The sequence below is a fragment of the Hyperolius riggenbachi genome, chromosome 4 (genome assembly GCF_040937935.1).
Source record: "Hyperolius riggenbachi isolate aHypRig1 chromosome 4, aHypRig1.pri, whole genome shotgun sequence".
Classification (NCBI taxonomy): Eukaryota; Metazoa; Chordata; class Amphibia; order Anura; family Hyperoliidae; genus Hyperolius; species Hyperolius riggenbachi.
This window is the reverse complement of record NC_090649.1, coordinates 148,567,838-148,576,301: the sequence shown is the minus strand read 5'-3', so window position 1 is coordinate 148,576,301 and position 8,464 is coordinate 148,567,838.

Genomic DNA, 8,464 nt, shown 5'->3' with positions numbered 1-8,464 from the left:
ACCACATCATCCTCTTTATGCATGTTGTCTTACTGCAAGCTGTATAGGCTCGAAAGCCTACTACCAATGAAGCATATTAGGTGATGTGCAAGGGCGTAGGGCCCGTGGTCGCAGCGGTCGCCTTGGCGACCGGGCCCGGCTCCTGAGGAGGCGGGGGAGGGGCCCGGGGGGCCCATCTCCGTTTGGAGGGCCATGCGCCCGTGCGCGCTGGTAGGAGGGAGCCGCATGAACTGCCCATGAACTGAGAAAAGTCAAGCGTGCAGCTGCCAAGATGCCACTTGCTACCAGTTTGGCCATATTTCAGAGCTGCAACATCACTGGAGTGCCCAAAAGCACAAGGTGTGCAATACTCAGAGACATGGCCAAGGTAAGAAAGGCTGAAAGACGACCACCACTGAACAAGACACACAAACTGAAACGTCAAGACTGGGCCAAGAAATATCTTAAGACTGATTTGTGATAAAACGCGGAAAAGCCGCCGCGTGTACTGCCGGCAAGGCGGCTGATTTCGCGTCCAGCGCGGCAGTTTGCACGCAGCAGCATGCGTCTGGTGTGGCTGGGCCTGTTAGTTCACACAGGCTGAGGAATACGCGCGCGTGCGCTGAGAGGCAGAACCTTTAGGACAAACAAGGAGGGATCAGCTGACCGGGTTGGTCAGCTGACCTCAAAGCAAGTGGCTATTGGTTGATCGCTGATGGGTGGCGCCGGAGAGCGCCGCGCTATATATAGTCACTGCTGGTCAGTCTCAAGTTGTCTGCCGTTGCGAACACTACATGGAAGCACTCAGACCTTAGTCAGATCCTACAGTGTGTTAGAACCAGGAGGACCTGGGAATTTACACTGAGCCAGATTACTTCTGTGTATTATTGTGTTATCATTCTGTTATACTTCAGACTAGTTCCAGGGTGTTGAGACTACGGACCTCACACCCAAGATTAGGGACTCTGTGTTATCATTCTGTTATACTTCAGACTAGTTCCAGGGTGTCTAGACCACGGACCTCACACCCAAGATTAGGAACTCTGTGTTATCATTCTGTTATACTTCAGACTAGTTCCAGGGTGTTGAGACTACGGACCTCACACCCAAGATTAGGGACTCTGTGTTATCATTCTGTTATACTTCAGACTAGTTCCAGGGTGTCAAGACCACGAACCTCACACCCAAGTCTAGGAATACTCTGTACCATCATATTATACTCCAGACTAGTTCCAGGGTGTAGAGACCACGGACCTCACACCCAAGTCTAGGCATTGTTGATATCTGTTATGACCTATTGCATTCCTGACTATCCCTCTGCTTTCTGATTCGGTACCTACGCATATCTGATTACCTGTTGCCAAACCCTGCCTGCCTTTGGATACCGAATCAGCCTTCTGTCTATGTACCTTGTCTGTCTGTGTGTTGCTGACCTGGCTTGCCCAACCTTGAGAGCTTTCTCTCTCCTTAAGAGATAGTCTCCAGACCTGCTAGTGATATCCACCTTTCAGGTGTCACTCATCCGCAGGTTCTTCCTACCTTCAGCCTGGGACTCCATACCTTTGGAGGTCTCAGGCTGTTGGACGGTTTTTGCACTTCTCTAAGGCAGTATCGCCCATACTGCCTGAGACCACCTGCTCCTCGGGTGGTCTTACTCAAAGTCATTACTGTTGCACCAAACACTCACATTATAGAGGTGTCCAGAGGTTAGTTATACTTAGATTATCGGTGATTCTGCAGATCATCAATAATCAGGTATAATCTGTATTTTTGGTGATACTGCAGATCACCAATAATCAGATTCTCTCTGTGTGCTGACACCGATCGTTACATGATTTTTCTAAGGTTTTATGGACTGATGAAATGAGAGTGAGTCTTGATGGGCCAGATGAATGGGCCTGTGGCTGGATTGGTAAAGGGCAGAGAGCTCCAGTCCGACTCAGACACCAGCAAGGTGGAGGTGGAGTACTGGTTTGGGCTGGTATCATCAAAGATGAGCTTGTGGGGCCTTTTCAGGTTGATGATGGAGTCAAGCTCAACTCCCAGTCCTACTGCCAGTTTCTGGAAGACACCTTCTTCAAGCAGTGGTACAGGAAGAAGTCTGCATTTTTCAAGAAAAACATTATTTTCATGCGGGACAATGCTCCATCACACGCGTCCAAGTACTCCACAGCGTGGCTGGCAAGAAAGGGTATAAAAGAAGAAAAACTAATGACATGGCCTCCTTGTTCACCAGATCTGAACCCCATTGAGAACCTGTGGTCCATCATAAAATGTGAGATTTACAAGGAGGGAAAACAGTACACCTCTCTGAACACTGTCTGGGAGGCTGTGGTTGCTGCTGCACGCAATGCTGATGGTGAACAGATCAAAACACTGACAGAATCCATGGATGGCAGGCTTTTGAGTGTCCTTGCAAAGAAAGGTGGCTATGTTGGTCACTGATTTGTTTTTGTTTTGTTTTTGAATGTCAGAAATGTATATTTGTGAATGTTGAGATGTTATATTGGTTTCACTGGTAAAAATAAATAATTGAAATGGGTATATATTTGTTTTTTGTTAAGTTGCCTAATAATTATGCACAGTAATAGTCACCTGCACACACAGATATCCCCCTAAAATAGCTAAAACTAAAAACTACTTTCAAAAATATTCAACTTTGATATTAATGAGTTTTTTTGGGTTCATTGAGAACATGGTTGTTGTTCAATAATAAAATTATTCCTCAAAAATACAACTTGCCTAATAATTCTGCACTCCCTGTAAGACTATGGCCCTTATTCTGCATCTTTGTATAGACCATTTCCAGGGAGATGGACTAGTCAAAAAACTGTCAGTTTCTTCAGATTTCTACTAAATACTTTGTCAGCAACATAGGAGAAAAGTAATTTGTCTCATTTTACTTTTTAAAGAGACTCTGAAGCGTTATTAAAAATTGCTTTTTACCTTATATTTAACATGGGCATGCTTGCCCCTGCTAAAACACCACTATCCCTCGGCTGAACAAGGGGTCTTTAACCCCCAAATCCCCTCCTGCAAAATCCACGACCAACTTGGTTGTAGATTTTGCTGCTCATGGATGCAGAGCTAATGGCTGTAGCTCTGCCTCCATGCGCGTCTATCAGCCGCGGATCTCCGCCTCTTTCCCGCCCCTCTCTGTGAAGGAAGAGGGAGAGGGGCGGGGAGAGGCGGCTATCAGCGCTGATAGACGCGCTGAGAGGCAGGGCTGCGGTCATTAGCCCTGCCTCACACGGAAGCGATCCCCGGACACTTCAGAGGGGATTTGGGGGTAAAGACCCCTCGTTCAGCCGCAGGATAGCGGCGTTTTAGCAGGGGCAGACATGCCTCTAAATAGAGAGACAGGAAATGTCCGGCACTATAATTTATTAGTGCAGCATTGCAAAAAGACGTACTGTGGCAAAAACAACATTGAAGTGCAGTTGCATGTGAGATGCTGAACATCAAAAAACATGGACATCACTGAAACGTCTATGCTGTACCTGGGTGCATTGGAGGTGGCTGATGTGGGTGCCAGAGGGTGCACGGTCATGCCTCTGCTGAATATAAGGTAAAAAGTGATTTTTAATAACACTTCAGACTCTCTTTAAAGAGAATCTGTATTGTTAAAATCGCACAAAAGTAAAAATACCAGTGCGTTAGGGGACATCTCCTATTACCCTCTGTCACAATTTCGCCGCTCCTCGCCGCATTAAAAGTGGTTAAAAACAGTTTTAAAAAGTTTGTTTATAAACAAACAAAATGGCCACCAAAACAGGAAGTAGGTTGATGTACAGTATGTCCACACATAGAAAATACATCCATACACAAGCAGGCTGTATACACCCTTCCTTTTGAATCTCAAGAGATCATTTGTGTGTTTCTTTCCCCCTTCAGCTCTCATGCACTGAAGTTTCAGGCTGCTCCTTTCTTCCTGCAAACAGCTTTGCCTTTGTCTGTAATTCCTCAGTATGTGAAAGCCCAGCCAGCTCAGAGGACGATTTATCTAGCTTGTAAAAGATAAGAGAGAAGAGAGAAGCTGCCCTAATCTAAATAATACACAGGCAGTGTGCATAGAGGGGCCTGGAAGGGGGAGTTCATAGCAGAACCACAACACTGAAGAACTTGGCAGCCTTCCAGACACAGGGCGGCAAGTCTGACAGGGGAAAGATACATTGATTTATTACAGAGACTGTGATAGTAGAAAGTGCTGCTGTAAGCCAGAACACATTAGAATAGCTTTTGGAACTTGTAGGATGATAAAAAACAGGATGCAATTTTTGTTACGGAGTCTCTTTAAGAAACATACTGTACTTATTTGTATGTGTTTCCATGTATCCTAAATGTTACTACAGTATTTTTTTTGCAATAGTGGTCCTTTAAGATAGTTTCTTCAAGCCCTCTAGACATATTTGCCTAGCCCTGTGTAGAGCATTGTGGCAGAGCTTGTTTTACCGGCATGTTCTAGCTGGTGTCATGAAATCAATTTTTAGGCAGGGGGTCCCATTTGAGTGTGCAGAAAAACAGCAGCAATATGTGCATTTATGTGTTTCGCGGAAAACGCTCCCCTGCCATACAGTATCTGCGAAGGGGCCCCTTCACTTCCTGTCCCATGGAGTTCAAGAGCAGGAGGCCGTGATCCTCACAGATTGCGCTGTTTGTGCTTTCCTACTATTTCACTGTAAACAATTTGATGACGTTCAGCCTAGCTGTTTCATCTGGGCTGATTCAGGTCTTGTGAAAAGGTTTCTAAAACAGGAATTACACCTACAAAACTATAAGTTGACATCAATAAATAGCAACATTTGTGTCCTCCGCTTACTAAGCAATCAGTATACAGCGATGTTCCCAGTATCCGGCACCTGTGGGGATCACCTGATGCCGGATACACGTGCTACCAGTTACTTGAGCAATTGGCCTAAAAAGCACAAAGCTCCGTCCCAAATACTTACCGAACCTCCAGCGACATTTAGCAGCCTTCTTACAGCACCTAGCAGGCTCCTAATGGCTTTCTGGCTTCCGTCACGCACCTGACCCGCATCAGGTCATGTGACATGCCGACTTGCGTGCACAGATGCCAGACGATACTAGGAGCCCGCTAGGTGCTGCAGGAAAGCTAGGAGCCTGCTAGAGGCACAGTAAGTATTTAAAAAGCCTCAAAACTGGATGAAAGCAAAGTCCCCGTTATCCCTCAGACATGCTGATTAGTTGAGACTTCCGGTTGCCCGAGTTCTGGATAACGGGGACTTTGCTGTAATTAGGTATGTGCCTGGAGTTGGTCTTAAAATAGATACTTTAATGAATATAACTTAATAATAAAATTGTTTACTTTTTACAGTATTACTTTATAAATTACTAGCGGAAAACCCGGCATTGCCCGGGTATTTATTTGGCTGTTTTGCCCACCTTTTCTAACCTTAACACATAGACACTCAATGACCATGTTTGTAAGCTTTCAGGGTCCTCTGCATCAATAATTTCAATTTACCCGTATCAGAAATCTGTTTGGCTGTTTGTGGCCCCACCCCTTTTCTGAATTTGAACCCCAGTTGCCCAACGACCAGGTTTGAGGCCTCTGCTATTAACAGTGTAAGAATGACAACAATTTAAATATTCCAGTTGAAAATCAATAGGTGAATTTTGGTTGGCTGTTGCACTTTCCTGAATATGAATCCTAGTGACCCAATGACCATATGTATGAAGTTTAAGAACCCTGCCATTAAAAGTGTAAGAATGGCTGCAGTTTAACTTTTCCCTGTGAAAATGTTTTTTTGCTCCGCTCACTTGACACGCAGTCGCTCTATGAACAAGTTTGTGAGCTTTTGAGTTCCTGTCATCAAAACTGTGTGAATGAAAGCAGGTTATCTAGCAAAGAAATGTGATTGGCTGTTTGTGGTTCCGCCCCCTTTTGGGCATTTGAACCCCAGTCACCCAATGACCGACTGTATTTAGTCAATGTTTGCCTATTGTAGAAAATGTATTAACTATGATTTACATTCTTAAATTTATCCCAGGTTGTAACATCTTTACTTCTGGCGGGCGCATCACTGCAAAATATTTGTTTGATATTAAATAACAGTATCAACACCTCCCAGAGTTCTCTGGGGCACAGTCTTGTGACATCATAACCTAAGCTTGTGAAGTATGAAGAGGAGGCACACCTTCCAATGAGTAGATGGGATGTGCCTAAGCCGTCCGGAAACCAACTGGATATAACTGAGGCAAACGATAGGCTGGCACCATCCAAAATGTATTTAAGCTCTTTTATTAAGGTTTCATCAAATCTTGTGACAGGCTGTTTTGGTGAAACCTTAATAAAAGAGCTTAAATACATTTTGGATGGTGCCAGCCTATCGTTTGCCTCAATCATAACCTAAGCTAAAACATTCCTGGAAAGGTAAGGTTACATAACCATGTACAGCAATATATACATATAGGAAGTGTTTCTGATACCGAAGGTAGAATTTTTAATGTAAAATGGAGTATCCTCAATAATATATTACATTTTACTTAATGGCTTTGCGATGCCCCTTTAAAGAGGAACTGTAACGGCAAAACGTCCCCTGGGGGGTACTCACCTCGGGTGGGGGAAGCCTCCGGATCCTAATGAGGCTTCCCACGCCGTCCTGCGTCCCTCGGGGGTCTCGCTGCAGCCCTCCGTACAGCCGTGACGTAATATTTACCTTCCTGGCTCCTGCGCAGGCGCTCTGACGGCTGTCGGCTCCGAAGTAGGCGGAAATACCCGATCGCCGTCGGGTCCGCTCTACTGCGCAGGCGCAAGTCTCCGGCGCCTGCGCAGTAGAGCGGACCCGACGGAGATCGGATATTTCCGTCTATTTCCGCGCCGAATGCAGCCACAGCGCCCCCGCTGGAGCCAGCAAAGGTAAATATTGAAATTACAGTCGGGCCTGTCGCCGGCTGTTCAGAGGGCTGCAGCGAGACCCCTGTGGGAAAGAGGACGGCGTGGGAAGCCTCATTAGGATCCCGAGGCTTCCCCCACCCGAGGTGAGTGCCCCCCAGGGGATCTTTTTAACATTACAGAGTCTCTTTAAGGTTATACAACTTTATGAAAGGAGGTTAGATTACTCTTTATTCAAACCATTTCTGTTTATAAATAAGTTTTTGGCTCTGGGCTAATTCCTCCACAAAGCAAAAGAGTGTCCTTTTCCAGCCCATGTCATAGTCCCACTTTTGTCCTCATTATTGACACTTAACTTTTCCTGTGTAACGTTTATGAATGAGCAGCCTTTGTCCCATAAACGGCCCAGCTGAATAAAGACTTACATACTACCACCAACAACTGAATTACCCCCACTGTTTTTGCTTTAACTTGACTATAAACTCATTTTTATCACTTTTGTTTCTGGCGTATGCGATCAGTAGACACTGCAGTTCTCCTTGGCTGATTTCTAAACATTACCTCCGAAAAGTGTTATTTTTTTTCCACATTCTCATCTACATTCAAACTGTGCCCCAGTTTCATTTATACAGGCTGCCAATATTTCAGATTAGACTTCAAAAGCTCTCTTTCTGTTTTGTTAGGCGGTAAAAAAAATGATGAAAAAAAAAAATCACACCAACAGTTCTCTGAACTGATTCCGCTTCCAATCCCTTCATTCATTTTGTTTTGCCAATCAAATGTGACTGGTTTATATAGGGTGAAACCTTCTGGTATCTTGGGCTTTTGCCAATTCATAAATCCAGCAATGAAAAAGTTATAGAGGCACCAAATTTGTGTTTCTACTTTCCCACTGTGCCAAGCCCTTTATCAAAGCCTCAGGCGTTTAATTTTACATTGGGCTCCTATTTAGTATTCTGTTTCTACACCAGCTAATTCCTTTCAACGCATTACATCTTTTGATAAATAGGGGTTTGAAGTGGGTGTATTTACATTGTTTGCTAAATTGTTTAAAGAAAAACGCCTCTTTTCCTAAATAATAGATAATTGCCACATGATTCATTTAGTAATGTGATATTATTAAAATGGCCTTTCCTTCTCTATCTGCAGTCTGCCAGTATTTTCAACAGCTGCCAAGGATTTCAGATTACACTTTCTCACCACCATAGCAACAGCACTCTTTTTGTTGACTGGATGCAAAGTACAGAAATGGCTACTTAAGCAAACCTGAACTAATAAAGAAAACTTAAAATAAACATACACACATCATACTTACCTCCTGTGTAGTCTACTCATCAATTTCTTTCTCATCTCCAGCGTCCTGTTTGTCCACCATGATCAATGGAATTCTCTGTCCTCCATTTGAAAAATAGTGATGGTCACCACTCTGTTAACCTGTAATATCACCCACTTGAGCCATAGAGAAACATGGACATTACCTTGCATATCGCGTGTCCTTTCAGTTAAAACTGACAGGAACTGATATAGTGGAAAAAGGCTCTAAGGCTTCAAGTTCTGACTAGATCTAGTCAGAACTGGAAGGAATTATTGTTAGAAGAAAATTGCGAGCTTCTGAAAGGAACTGACTGT